The following is a 16151-nucleotide window of genomic DNA, read 5'->3' as shown; positions in this document are numbered from 1 at the left end:
CACATGTCAAAATGAACATGACATGAGTTGAAATGAATATGATCTTCTTTGAAATTAATTTGACATGTTTTAAAATTAATACAGGTAATGTTAAAATGATCATGACATTCATCACAATGAATATGGCTTGCATTGAAAGTGATGTGATTTACATTGACATGATTATGAAATATGTTACAATGGATATAATTCATGTTAAAATTAAGATGTGTTAATAGGAATGAAGCATCCATTGAAAGGAATATGACACATGCTAAGATGAATATGACATGCAATGAAACAAATATGAGTTCCACTGAAATGAATTCAACATGTCTTAAACTGATTATGACCAATGCTGAAATTAAAATGAAACTTGTCAAAAAGAATATGTTATGCTATAAAATGTATGTGATACACAGCAAAATAAATACTGCATATATTGAAATTAATATGACCTATGTTGAAATGGATATTACCCGTGTTCAAATTATTATGACAGTTGTTAAGGTGAATATGACATCCATTGAAATGAATGACATTCATCGTAAGGAATATGACACGTTAAGATGAATATGAGCCACTTTAAAATGAATATGACACCAGGTGAAATTAATATGGCCCTCATCAAAAGTAATATCATATTCTGTAACATGAATATGACACTTTTTTAAATGAATATGAAACTGTGAGATAAATGTAGCATGCTTTGAAATTAATTAAGCAAATATCAAAACGAACACAAGCCGTGTTTAAATGAATATGGCTTGCTCTTAACTTATGTTGATTTGCTTTAAAATTAATGTTACATATTGAAATTAATGTTACATATTCTCAAAGGGTTGCATTACGAGTTTGGCGGTTTGTGCCCAACCATGGCGGAAGTCTGATCGCCATCTGCTTGGCGGTCGGGCCACAGTATTATGATGCTGGCAGTCCCATAGGGAAAGACTGCCGCAGTCCTGCCAGCACCACCAGGCAGCGCAGACCACCGCGGTGGCGAGGCAGGCCAAACAGGCAGACAGAGACAGTTTTTCGGATGCAAACATTATGATGTTGCCTACCGCCAGCGTGACCGTGGCAGTCCAACCACCACATCCCAGCAGGTGGAAATGGAAAGCATAAAGGAAGCAATTCACCTGCAGGCAGTGTTACATGACCTGTGCCGCCCTGGAGCCCATCACACACACGTCCTGCAGCATGTGCTGCTCATTGATGGACCCACACAGCACCCACATTGCAACACAATGGAAGGTCAATGGAATGCACAATAGGCTGTGAAACAAATATCCAAAGGTCACAATGCAAACAATACCTGCACAATTGGCGGATCTCTACATCTAAAATGTGTATGCCTGTTATCCTGGATCAGCCCATGATTCCTTGGTAATGCAGAACAGCCCCATACATCAGCTGATGTCACAACTGCAACCAGAGATAGCCTGGCTGGTTGGTAAGTCACATCTGTACTGATTGTGTGTGAGCAATGTCAGGTGCTACAATCATGAAGTGAGTGACTCATTGTTGCACTTTTGTCCCCTTCCTTAACAGGAGACTTAGCATATCCAAACCGTCTTTGGTTATATTCCGCTATCTGAACAGGACTGGTGGAGCCCTCCTCTACTCACCTGGGAAAGTGTGTCAGACCACTGTTGCATGTTGAGTGCTCCACAACATCGCCCTGCGGAGAAATATCCTGTACATCCCAGAGGAGGGGGAGTCTGCAGTGCCACCAGGTGAGAATCCTGAAATGCCAAATGAAGATGACAGTGGTAAATAGAAGGAGATGACTTGCGAGAAGATCTCATCCACAGCTACTTCTTGTGAGTGTAAGTATGTCATGTGATGTATTGACTGTGACTGTAAAATGAACTGAAGTTGTGGGAATGTGTGGAGTTTAGTGTTCTGGAAACAGTGAGGGGGCTGATACTCTGCAAAAATCAGCCAAAGGCTGATTGATAAGATAGCTTTTGACATATCCCCACCTCGATGATGTTACTTTGTTTGTGTCAGTTTCTTTGCAATGTAACTTGTTTTCCAGATGCTTGCTATGTAACTTGTGACATTTGTATGGTTTTAAGCCTATACTCCTTGTTTTGTTCTTTGTACAGGTACCTTCATCATGACATCTTCATGGGGACATTTCAGAGTTGTGACATTGGCAGGTATTTGATGCTGTTCTGACATACAAAGTGGGCATGCATTGTTCCAGGTAATGTAGGTCGCAGAATTTGGGTGCATGAGACCTGTACCAAGACAGTTTGCACAGTGTTTGGGTGGAGGTTCAGAAGTATCCATTGCACTTGTTTTGTGTCCTGTGGTGGGCATGATGCATCTTGTATGTCCTCATGTAGTCATCGAATATGTAGTCCTAGATTACGACCAAGTAATTGTTCCCTCACATTGACTAAAAACATTTTGTATAACCTGTAAGTAGCTGTAGATGTGTTTCATCATTGTAGGCCACAGTGCCTGTGACAAAACACTGACATATGTTTGTGTCATATCACCAGATGCATGAGCGTTGGATTATAAAGGCCCTGTGATCTGGAACTGTTCCACTGCCATCTGTCTGAATCTTGGATTATGTGGTGTTGGATTACTTTGGTGTGGTATGTGATAAGGCTCAAGCTGGTGACATCAACTACTTCATGTTTGCCTATTCTACAGGACGATGTCTGACAAATCCCTTCCTATCGTGGTCTGGAGGGCTGTATCTGTAAATATGTTCATGTGCTTAGTATGAGACAATCATTTATGATTTACAAGAGTTCAGACATATTGACAGCCTATATGCTGAACACTGAAATATATTTTTTAGTTTCAGCAGGCACTTGTATGTAAGTGTTTGTATGAGATGGTTGTAATCCTGAGCTGGAAACTGTGTACATGCAACATAGCCCTTATTAAAGACGTACCTTGGATCATCATTGTATGGTTAACATGATTTGACATAGCTACATGGCTAAATATCAAAGCAAAATCAGCCGGGGATTAGCTGCTACAGAGGCAGGGGTATCTGTGACTGGTTGTTCCTCTGGTAGGGCATCCCTTCCTGTGGCTGCTGCCGATGTTGATGAGCTTGTTGTTGATGAGCCAAAGGTAGGAGAAGATTGGTTTCGAAAAGCGCTACTTGGGGTTGTGTGCATGTCCCTCAACATCCCTTATTAGGGAGGCCATGTTGGAATTTGGGCATCCATCTGTTCACACACATCCCTGTGCATGTCCCTCTGTAGCTGCTTGATTTCTCACAGTTCGGTCAACACCTGGCCCATCACTCCTTGAGACCCCCAAGACATGGCAGAAGTTGTCCGGGCCAAGAACAGCCCTAGTGGCTTCACCCCACTGTCCCAGAGCATCCTTCTCACGTACCCTAACCCCAAGGGCATGTGCTCTTGCCACAGAGTGACCTCTCTAACTTGTTAATGGACCCTCATTGTCCAAAGTGTTGTCCTGCAACTCAGGATCCAGGTTTGAGGAGGCACAAGATGCTGAAAATTGTGCTTAGTACACAGGTTTGTGGGGAGGCAAATGGTTTCCTGTGATGTTGAAGGAACAGGGCTGGGTGGTGACGTTGTGGGCACAGTGAGACTCACTTTTGTCATCTGAGCACGTTGCCCAGATGGGCCAGAACCATCCCCCACGTCCACAAGTCCAGGAGTTTTGGCATCAGTCAGGGCTTCATCTAGGGGAGGTGTTAGTCTACTCTGTGGCCTCAGTATGCCTACCGGCAGATCTACCTGTTGATGAAAAACATACATTGTTACTTGTTGAATGATGACAATTACCTCCAAAGGTTTTGTGTTCCAGTAAGCAGAGACCTTGGACAAAGTTAAATTGTAGGTAATCCGATCCTGCCAAATAATCATGGTATTGGGTGATTTTGCATGACATGTATGAAGCATGGCAATGCAATATGACTCAAGCAGCTGATGAGATGTGCAAATCACTTGCACTTTGGAAGATGGCCTGAAAATGAAATTTTCCCACCAGACTAACTGAACAAGACAAGTGAATATGGAGGGAAAAAGACGATGTGCGTGAAAAGTGTAAAATGGGATGGGGGAAAAAAGGGCTGCCTTATGACAAAAAATGGACAAAATTATGTGTGGTCTGTCTTGCTATGCTGCAGTGGAAATGCAAAAGATTGTGCTCTGTGAAGGGGTGTGTTTTATAACGTCTTTTGCAGGTGCATCCACTTAGCCAATGTGCATCAGCTGTGGGTTTTTTTTTATTCATCCATAGAGCACTTGTCTCTTACTTTGCTGAGTCCAGACTGCGGTGGTCGACCACCACTGGCTGACTGCTGCGGGAACTGTATGTTTGTAACAGGCTTGGTGTTTTGCTGCTGCACTGATTGTACTGGAGGTCAGACCACCTAAATCCAAGCTGCCGCGCTGCTGGCGGTCTGCCTTTTTTACTTGGGGGATGGCGGTCCTGCCTGTATGAATCATAATATGGTGGTCTGGGAACAGCAAGCGTGGCAATCTTTTTGGGACCACCAACATGGCTGTCTGGTGGCCTGACCGCCAAACTTGCAATCAGGCCCTAAATCTTAGTGTAGCAGTTAGAAACACATTAGCTCCAACTGGGGCTACCACGACATCTTGACAGAGTACTTCGCAACAGTCCGACGCCACTTGCAGGGGAGTGTGGCTGGTCACAGACTACAATACCTTGGAAAATTAGGAAACAAACAATTTGCAGATATGGGCCAACAGGCCCATAGGTGCGAATGGGGCCGGTATCGCAATTTGCGATTCGGTAATAGCATTTGCGATTTTTAAGAAATCGCTATTACCGATGCGCAAATGAGATTCATATCATTTTGCGAGTCGGAAATAGCGATTTCTTAAAAATCGCTATTTCCAAATCGCAAAAGGCCTTCATGATACATCTGGCCCAAAATCATCACTTTCTAAAAGTGACATTTTAAAACCTACAGTTTGAAAACCTACTCTACCAAAATATGTATTTTTTAAATTGTGAGTTCAGAGACCCCAAACTCCAGATCTCTATCTGCTCCAAAGGGGAAATGACAGTTAAAAGATATTTCAAGGCAATCCCCATGTTACCCTATGGTAGAGATAGGCCTTACAATAGTGAAAAACGATTTTAGCAGTATTTCATTATCGGGACATGTAAAATACCCCAGAGTATGTCCTACCTTTTAAATACACTGCACCATGCCCATGGGGCTGCCTTCGGCCTACCTTTGGGCTGCCTTACATGTACTAAAAGGGAAGGTTTAGGCCTGGCAAGTGGGTGCACTTGCCAGGTTGAAATGGCAGTTTAAAACTGCCCACACAGACACAGCAGTAGCAGGTCTGAAACATGTTTACAGTGCTACTCATGTGGGTGGCACAATCAGTGCTGCAGGCCCAATAGTAGCATTTGATTTACAGGTCCTGGGCACACATGTTGCACTATACTAGGGACTTACTGGTAAAACAAATATGCCAATCATGGATAAACCAATCATCAGTACAATTTAGACAGAGAGTCCTTGCACTTTAGCACTGGTCAGCAGTGGTAAAGTGCTCAGAGTCCAAAAGCCGGCAAAAACTAAATGTAGCACATAGTCGAAAACATATATTTATTTTAATTAATTAATTTTTCTTCATATCTTATCCTTTGTGAGTATGTAATATTAATTTCAATGTGTAATGTTAATTGTAAAGCAAATCAACATCAATTCAAGGCAAGCCATATTTATTTTAACAGTGGTCATTTTAATTTACATATGGCTTGTGTTCATTTCAATGTGTGCTTTATTCATTTCAAAGCATACTATATTTATTTCACATAGTTTCATATCCATTTCAATAAGTGTCATATTAATTTTAATGAATTTCATAATAATTTTTATATGGGTCATATCAAGTTCATCAGATGTCATTTATTTGAGAGTGGTTCATATTAATCTTAACATGTGTCTTATTGCTTTTAATGAATGGCATATTCGTGTCAATGGATGTCATATTCGTCTTAACAGCTGACATTATAATTGTAACATGGGTCATATCCAGTTCAACATAGGTCAAATTCATTTCAATATATGCAATATTCATGTCGATGTGTATCATATTGACTTCAAAGCATAACATTCATTTTGACAAGTTTCATTTTAATTTCAGCATTGGTCATATTCAGTTTAAGGCATGTTGAATTAATTTCAAAGGGGCTCATATTCGTTTCAATGCATGTTATACTCATCTTAGCATGTGTCATATTCCTTTCAATAGATGTCTCATTCATATTAACGCATGATATTGATTTTAATATGACTCACACCAAATGCAACAGATATCATAATCATGTCAATGTGTATCATATTACTTTCAATGCAAACCATATTCACTTTTTTCTAAATGTAATGCTCATTGCACATTATATTCCTTTCAGAATAATGCATTTTAATTTCAGTACCTTATATTCATTTCAATCTGTCATATTAATTCCAATGTGTGTCATATTCCTTTTGGCATGTGTCAGTCCTTTCAAGAAATGTCTCATTCTTTTTATGAATATTATATGTGTTTCAGTAATTGCTTTATTATTTACAGTGAGGGCCATATTTATTTCAGTATGATTGATATATATTTCAGTGTGTCTCCTATTCAATTCTGAGTGTGAGTTATTCATAATAATCACTAAGTAGCATATTCACTTTGCCTGGTTTCATATTTGTTTTGGTTCAAGTCAGATTCACTCTGCCAGGTATCATATTTATTTTGACACATAGTACATTCATCCTGGTGTGTGTCATATTCATTTTGCAGCACGCTATGCATTTCAGGAGGTATCCTATATAGGGAGCTGTAATTTTGACATGAACGGCTTCCCATACATGCTCGCACACAGTTTTTTTACTTAACAGGTAATTAAACATTTATCTAGAAACACACTAACTAAAAGTAAGGAAATACATATTAAAATACAAAAAAATATTTTAGTTACTATAAATAATTATTATAATTTTCAAACTATTTACAATCATTCATAAAGATTAAGCCATAAAATAACAAATAAAATCATAACAAAAAATATATAAATACATTTTATAAATTAAAAAACATTAAAATAATTTGAAAATAGAATTACAACCTAAAACCCTAGAAAATGTAAAAGATAATTAACTTATTTAAAACTTTCATTAGATGTTTTTCAATTTTATACTTATTTCTTAGTACTAATATATATTTTCAGTAATAGAAAATTAAAATGTGTTAACATATTAATATAACAAAATAAATGTAAAAATGATGAAGTATTAATTAGCATATCTTTAACATTATTAAATTATTATTTAATTTAGATTTTTTTTTTTAATTTCTCCACTCTTAACTCCTACAAACCTAATATCCAGCTACTGAATATAAATATTAAACAATTATTTATACAGATTAATGCCACTAAAAAGTACTAACTTCAGCAATTTAAAATCTAAAAAAAATTACGAAAAAACACAACTGAATAAAAAACAATACACATATATAATCCAACACGCTACAGTAAAGTATATACTAATTAGCACTCAAAAATATTACATACAACAATATTCTTACATCAATATTTATAACAACAATATTAAAAACAACACTAAAAATCATATTTTTGGCTTTGATATTCCTGTCAATGATATTTTTGCTATCCCGATATTCTTGACATGATATTTTTGTATCATGATAGTTTTTTTTCAATATTTTGTCCAAACACCAAAAGGAGTGCCTAAAACTCTGGTAAAGAACTGCACAGCCTATCTCTGTACAATCACAGACATAGGCCTTCATCAAGACCATGGCGGTCTGAAGACTACCATGGTGGATGTGGCGGTATCACCGCCGACAGGCCAGCGGTGAATACCGCCAAATTAGGAGTTTGGCTGAAGCCAGACCGACCGAGCCTCCACCAGTCCTATCACATTACCGCCTTCCACTGGGCTGATACCGCAAGTGGTATCACGAGGTGGGACACCGCCAGCATTTATCTGGCGGTTGCACCACCAGAAAAAGCTGGCGGTCTTGCACCCTGGTGACAGGAATAAGCATTCCTGTTGCAAGGATATACTTGCACACACATCCACATACCCGCACACATGCACTCACACACTTCTACACACAATCAAACCCCACTCACCCATGTAAGTGTGACATTCACACTGACAAACACAGCATGCACATATGCATTCACACCCCCTCCCCAGCACATACATACATTTCCACCTCCCTCCCTTCTCCCCCAGTGCATACATACATTCACACCCCTCTGCCCCCTCCCCCAGCACATACATACATACATACATTCGCGCCTCTCTCCCTCAGCGCATACATACATTCACCCACCCCTCCCCCTAGCGCATACATACATTCACATCCCCCTCCCCAGCACATAAATACATTCACACACTCCTCCACCCTCCCCCAGCACATACATACATTCACACCTCCTTCCCCTCTACACACACTCACCCGCTCTCCGCGTCCCCGGACACACATGCACCCCACACCCCAGTTCACTCACATAAACACTCACCCCTGTCCGTTTACATACACATGCACACACATACACGCACTTACGATCTGATCAATCACACTCAAGCACTCAATCGCTCACACCCACACACATGCACTCATGAACTCACCCCCTCACTATCCACACTCACCCCCCCACTTCCCATCCACAAACACTCACTCACCCCCACTCCCATCCACATTCACTCACCCCCACCCCATCCACAAACACTCACTCACTCCCACCCCATCCACAAACATTTACTCACACATGCAGACACGCACCCACAAACACTCTCCATTCCCCCCGCATTCACAACATTCACACACGTACTCACACACACATACACACACACCACCCTCCCCTGTCAGACGATCCACTTACCTCATATGTCAAGGAGGTCGTCCAGGAGGGGCGGGTCCTGATGCTTCCAACACCGGCAACGCCCCGCCATCAGGACAACGCCACGCCGTATTAGGGGCTGTAATACGGTGTGTGTGGTCTCTTTTTGGCATGGCGGTACCACCTCCGCACCGCCTGACTGCCAGCACGTCTGGTCTTGGAATTCCATCCGATTTCGGGCGGAAGTCAGTGATCAGTCGTATTACGGCAGTCTGAAGACCGCCAGCAGTGGTGGTATTTCGGCGCCCGCAGCATCAGCAGCCTTTGGACTGCCGAAGTCGTGATGAGGGCCATAGTCAGTTGTAGAGTTCTTTTAAATACTGGTATCACATTTTATCACCAAGATCCAATTAAGTCAATCTGCATTTACTTTGGATTAAAATGTGAAGATCACCAACCAAATGACATAGCCCGATATGTTGGTCAAATTCTCTTTTATGTCGTCCAGCAAGACTAAAGAGCTAATTTTCTCTACTTAGTCAGGTACTCCTGTGTATTCCTGCCCCACACAATGTCTGGCAGTAGATACTTTAGCCCCCCCCCACACTAAAAGAGATATTATCAATTACTCGTTTTCCTAAACATGTGTCCTAGAGACATGGAAACAGGCCTCTAATCCTCATCTCAATAAAACTTCCTAGTAATTAATGCCTAAACTTGCTGTTACCTTTCATTCCCAAGGTGACTGAAAAGAAAGTAAACTATCAATTGTTCAACTAAATTCAAGAAAATGGCCTCTTTGACACAGTGCAGTCAGGCCTCTGTGATGATCATTGTACTAAATTAGCCTTCATTTTTATTGTCAACCACATAACGTTGTCTCAATCCCTCAACCCGTTACTGAATATTGCAACTTAGGAGTCATCACTGGTCATGGTCTAACTCGGAATTCTTAAAAATGCTACTTCTCTCTCAGAGGAACCAAGTTGGAGTCGATTGTGACATTACTGATCTCAATTAGGGTATGGAAATGCTTTATACCTAGGCATTCCCAAATACCAACTTTACTGTTTTCAAGTGATCCAATACTCTTATGCTTACCTTTTCTAACATCCTCCCCAATATACTTCAATGTCCACCCACCTTGTATAAATTCAGTAGTTAACTTTTCTGCCTTGAAATGTCTTTGTAGTTGACATAAACCCCTCTATGATGCCAGTCCTCTGTTCATCAAATATCTTTCCACCTGCCATCACCTAGGACACTCCTCAGATCATCTTTGACTCATTCACTTAAAATTCTAAAAGTTCACCATGTATGTGGGAGTGGTTAGTCTTTTTGTTTTCTAGTCACTGAGACCTGGACTTCTCTACCTCCACTACTAAATTCAACCAACAACCATCTTTCATTCAGAAAATCTGTCAAAACATGGCTGTTTAAGTAGTCAATAATTTCACAGCTGTAATTTCATTCTGAGTCCCTTCAATGCCAGGGCACCAATAACTGGTAATAGCTTGTTTAAAAAATATTAACATTTCAACATATTATGTATGTATATATGTATGTATGTAAGTGGAATGTATACCAGGACCCTAGCCAAAAGCCAGTGGAGAGGTATACAGTGTCAAAACCAAAGACACAGTCATCAAGGGATTGAAGAAGTAGTGGCATTCTGAGCAGCAGAAATAGACTGCCAGAAACTCATTATGATCCAGGGCCTAATTATGAGTCTGGCAGTCACTAGACCACCAGACTCGCAGTGGCAGTCTGGACCACCACTGCTGTGGCGGTCCGACTGCCACATTACAACCCTGGCGGTCCGACCACCAGGGTACCGCCATCTCCACCGGGATCAGTGATCATGACGGTGGGTGCAGGGTGCAATCAGCCAGGGCGGTGCTGCATGCAGCGCCACCCTGCTGATTACAAACTGGCTCTCCACCAGCCTGTTTATGGTGGTTTCATCACCATGAAAAGGCTGGTGGAGAACAGGTGTACGGGGCTAAAGGTGGTCCTGTGGCATGGGCAGTGCAGGGGTGCCCCTGACCATCACCTTTGTAATGCTCACTGTCTGCCGTGCATTACAAGGGTGCTGGTGCCTATCGCAGGTGGCTGCATTTCCGAGGCAGAGCCAATGCTGCCACCACTTTCCCGCTGGGCTGACGGGTGGAAACCTTCTTTTCCACCGGTCAACCCAGCGGGGAGGTTGCTACTACAGTGGCGGCCACCCTGTCAGAAGTTTGGCAGACGGGTGTTCCCGTCTGCCAAACTTGTAATCAGGGCCACAGTGTTCTTTACAGGGCTACATCTTCTGATCTTTCTTAAATTGGAGCAGGGTTGGGGAAGTACTTATGAGATGGCAGGTATGAAATAGGGCATACTATTTCATACTGTGCTTTGAAGATGTACCCTAACACTACAATGAAGTGTATATCCCAATAAGGGCATGGTGCATCCAACACTCAAAGTATGGGTTAGGTCCAGCAATATTTAATGGCTCAACAAGAAAATATATAATAATGTTAAACTACTCAGAGAGCAAATTCACATGCAGAGCAAAATCTTAGGGAAATGTTGTCATTCTGTCTCAGTGTCCACAAAACCCATGTAAGTATATTAATTCTGTAAGAAATTGGATTATTGATTGAGTGGGTAGAAACACTACTCAAGCAGCAACCACAATCCTTGCCAGGAAGAACTACCATGGTCAGTAAATTAACCACTGCTCAATCCAGTGGTAACTGGGCATAAAGCAGTACTTAGATGAAGTGTGTAAAGTATTTATGCAACACACAAACTGTAATAAAGTGAAGACACAACAGAAGAAAAATCTCAAAGCAATTTAGAAGGATATAGAACGTTGTAAGAAATAAAATGAGACCAAAACAACACAAATCCAATCCATAGAACCTGAAATATGCAATTTCAAAGTTTTAGGCAAGTATAGTGCCTAAAATCGCAAAGCGCCACTCTCTGTCATCAAGTCATGCTAGACCATGGGGAACTCACAATTTCAAGACAATCACAATAAAGGCGCAGGTTGGATACAGGGACCAAGTTAGTCCCACTGAAAAAGTTACTTTCTCAAAGTCCAGTGTGAAGAGTCCGGAACTTAAGCATTTCTCCTTTTCTTGTAGAGGAGTTCACTCTGATGCAAGCCAAGAGTTCAAAACTTGAGGAGGCAGCTGTCAGGGATCAGGGACTCACTCTAGCAGAGGCCAGCAAGGCTCAGGTAGGTTCTGGCAGGTTCTGTTGCAGCAGGTCGGCTGGGCAGTTGCTTTACAGGGAAACCTCTGGAGCTTGTTGTGTCCCTGTAGCTCAGAACAGGGGGTCAGCACTCAGGTTGCCTGGGATGAAGGAAGAAGGCACAGTCTTCCTTTGCAGAAAGTAGGACAGGCTTAAAGAAGCAGGGCAGTCCTCTAAGCAGCAAGGCAAGCCTCAAGCAGCAGAGCGGCCCTCTGGAAAACAAGGCAGTCCTCAAACAGCAGGGAGGTTCTCTGGAAAACAAGATAGGCTTCAAGAAGCTGCACAGCCTCTGAGGAACAAGGTAGTCCTTCCTCTGTCATATCTGCAGGTACAAGTGTTTTCTGAAAAGTGATTCAGTAGGTTCAATATTTATCCCTGGTGCATGTCTTTGACATGAGGGGGCCTTCTAGGCTACCCCACCTCTGGTTCTGGACACTTCCTTACTTTCCCTGCCAAGGCTCCAGGAAGTCTAGGTTGACAAAATAATAGCGTGGAGTTCCTTTGAGTGTGCAGGAGGCAAGTCCCTTGAAATGCAAGGAGGGCACGTAAGAGTTCCGCCCTCAGCCATCCTGGAAGGATGGCCCGCTAGCAGCTACACCGGGGTCATATTGTTCGCTGCCTGGCCCCAATACACATTCTTAATGGAGGAGCCATTAACAGGTCCAGGCAGCTGGAAACTCCCAGAAGGCCTCAGAAACTTTTAGGCAGGAGAATGCCAAGTTTCTAAAAGTGGCATTTTCAAAATTGTAATCTAAAGTCCAACTTTGCCAATAAAGAGGATTTTAAATTACAATTCATTTGAGTCCAAACATAACAATTCAAACTACTGCCAATCAAAGGTTAATACTTTTTAAATGTATTAAGATAACCCAATGTTATCCTATAGGAGAGGCAGGCCTTGCATTAGTGAAAAATAAATTTGATTTTTTTACTACCATGACATGTAAAACTTAACAACATGTCCGACTTTTTAAATACAATGCACCCTGCTCCGTGTGCTGTTTTGAGCCTACTTTAGGGATGACCTATATGTTTAAAAAAGGAATGGTTAGGTGTGGCAAAAGGTTTATTTTGCTAAGTTGAATTAGGAGTTTAAAACAGCACTACAAGCTGCAATGGAAGGCCTGTGGCATGTTTTAGAATGCTACTTTAGCGGGTGAAACAACAAGTGCTGCAGGCCCAAAGTAGCATTTAGGGCCTGATTACGAGTGTGACGGTCTAAGTGCCGCCACACTCACGGTGGCTGTCAGACCGCCGTGGTTGTGGTGGTCTGACCTCTATATTGCAATGTTGGCTTACCGCTGTCTTCATCTTCTCAACTGAGACTTGAAACATTTTCAAACTGGTCACAAAAGAGGACCTTTTCAACATTGTGAAAAACCTTAATGCCACTGCAAAGTTTACAATTTTTTCGAAAGCTTGGTAGAAAATTGTCAATGTGTCCCTCATTCAAGATTGCTTCCAAAGCTATCTCAAATATGGTCAATTCACCCCCTCGTACTCAAAAAACCTACCAGAAAATTATTCACCAATCTCCAACCTTGCTTGGTTAGGGGAAAACTATTGAAAAATGTATCTCCCTACAAATTCTTAAATTTATTAAAAACTAAAACTTACTAACAACATGTCAATCTGGATGCAGAGTTGATAAAGGAATTGAAATAGCATCACTAAAAAGTCTGGGTGGCATCCACCAAATACTGGAAGATGGAGAATCTTTCCTCCTTGTTTTCATTGATCCCTATGGCAGCTTTTGACTCAGTTGATTGCTCCAAATCTCCTTGACCATTACCTCTGATTCAAAGACACAGGAAGCTTTTCACAAAATTAAACTTAGATGTAAGTAAATCTACACAATTTGTTCCTACACTTGGAGTAACTTTATTAATTTTGAGCATGCAAGTGTAAAACGTGTCTCAACTCCTGAAACAAGGTGGAGCTAAATTTGCGAGTGTAAATTTAGTACAGGATGGAGCAGTAGTAAGTCCAGCGCAACACATGACCAACAACTGATACTGAAACCCCCTCCCATAGAAAAAATGGACAGTTGGACCACAACAACAAAAAAAATTGGAAATATTGTCAAATTAAATTCCCATATTTGAAATAGTTACAAATATAAATAAATATAATTTAATGTTAAAAATGTTTATTTCATTTCAACATATTTTAATTGAAAAATATATAAAAAAAATTGAAGTAACATAAATTCTGAATAAAATGTAATTAAATTGGTTTTATTTATATACATCACTTTTAATATAGGTGGGTTTTTTTCTTGAAAAAATTATTTAAAAAATGTTGATGTAATTTTATATACTGAAATTCATTCAATATTTAAATCAAAATTGAGTTATTAGTTCTGTGACATTTTTATATTTCATTCTACATTTAAATTACATATATAAAAGCAACTTACTTTAATATTTAACATACAAATGTGTTTACTATGTTTATTTCAAGATTAATAAACTTTTCCCTAGACTTTACCACAAGTAGATTTCTGTCACCTTGGTAATCTGATTATACATCTCAAAATACTTCAACATTAATATTTGTATAAAATTAAATATTTTGCCTTCATAAATCATTGGCAGCATAGATATTTTATACAATTGTGGTTGGTACACATCACATGGGATAAAAAGTACATTCCATAAGAAACTTTTTACAAGTCTGCGTATGATACTTCTACAATCCACTAGCAGTCTTCACTATGTTCAAAATTTACAAATCTAGGCTAGCAGGTCTGTGACTTCTCATGGTTGCAGATTTCTGACACTTTTGAAGTTCACAAAAAAGTCCAGGTTATACCTAAAAACGTGGATAGTTTTTAAGGATTCCATTTTATTTTATGAAAATACACATATTCATCTATTCACATGACAAATTCAGCAGAGTAAGTGCAAATGCACTTCACCCTTTACCAGATTTTGGTGAATGGCTGGAATATTTTTTCCTTAACGTAACAAAAGATGTAAAGAGGAGGCACAGACTTTTGGATTTAAATGTCAAAATGTAGGGTATTAGAAAACCATATGCCAGATTGTTTTTCACACAAGCTTGGGCTCCAATGAAAGCCCCTATAACTAAACCATTAGGTATTTAGTTTAACTTGAATCAAAATGTCTTGGCTAACACAAAATATAACACAAAAAAACTGGAACATAAACTAAAGACTGGTATGGGTACAATAGTCACTCCAGATCCACCATTCCAATTAATAAATGTTTTCGGGTATGTAGAAACTGCAGTGAAAAAAACAACTTTACTCCAACGGAAAAAAGCTTACCAGGGTGAGTTGACGTAAAAACAAAAACATTCAAAGAGTCATATGCCAAACTAAAAACACAGACAGTAATCCACTATTGGTTGTAAACATAGTAGTAAAACTTTTGTTGCTGAAAATGAATAAACACTAACAAAAAATAAGAATAGTTACAAATTATGACGATGCAAAGCAACAGTATTCATAAATATTGTATAACAGTATACATTTTCTGAAGACCGATGAAAGCTTATTTGAAAAAGCCCCTCAATAATTTATCTATGTGTTTGATTTTGAGTGACATACTCAAACGACTGGAAGACATTGTTTTTACTTGTTCAGATTGTTCAATGTGCAAGCTGGGTCTTAAAAAACAACATAATTTAGATCTACTAAGTATAAACTCTGCACAGTCAACTCTACTTCAGAATTCATTATTTGCACATTGATCTAAATATGTAATAAAATCTTTGCGGGGAGCACCAAGAACCAATTAAAACAATTACCTTTCTAAGGGCCTTATTACGAGTACTGCGGTACATGAACTGCCATACCCGTTGTAACAGCCTGACCACCACATCTTTTGTGGTCCAACCGCCAGATTATGATGCTGGCAGTCAGACAGCCAAAAGACCAACACCACTGACAGGATCATGGAACCAGACAGGTTGGGGGTGGTGCAAGTCATGGCAAGCACGGCGGTGGCAATGTAGGCACCATCATGCTGATCACGACTTACTTTTCCATGGCTGGGACTCTGCCATGAAAAGGCTGGCAGAAAGGCAGAGACGGGCCACAGGGG

General features: G+C 40.3%; 1 protein-coding gene across 3 annotated transcripts in view; it reads right to left on the bottom strand.

Annotated features, from left to right (window-relative positions):
• WNT6 (Wnt family member 6) overlaps positions 1–16151 on the bottom strand; it is a 331238-nt gene that overhangs the window by 226140 nt on the left and 88947 nt on the right. The window contains exon 1 of one of the 3 annotated variants that reach the window (XM_069227122.1): positions 2898–3050. The exons of the other annotated variants lie outside the window; for them this stretch is intronic. The gene's annotated coding sequence lies outside the window, so the exon portion shown is untranslated. Of the gene's footprint in view, positions 1–2897; positions 3051–16151 lie in introns of those variants that run through there. 3 annotated transcript variants of the gene reach the window in all.

The sequence above is a fragment of the Pleurodeles waltl genome, chromosome 3_2 (genome assembly GCF_031143425.1).
Source record: "Pleurodeles waltl isolate 20211129_DDA chromosome 3_2, aPleWal1.hap1.20221129, whole genome shotgun sequence".
In the NCBI taxonomy this organism is placed as follows: Eukaryota; Metazoa; Chordata; class Amphibia; order Caudata; family Salamandridae; genus Pleurodeles; species Pleurodeles waltl.
Note: the sequence above shows the minus strand (reverse complement) of the source record. Positions and strands in the feature narration are given on the sequence as shown.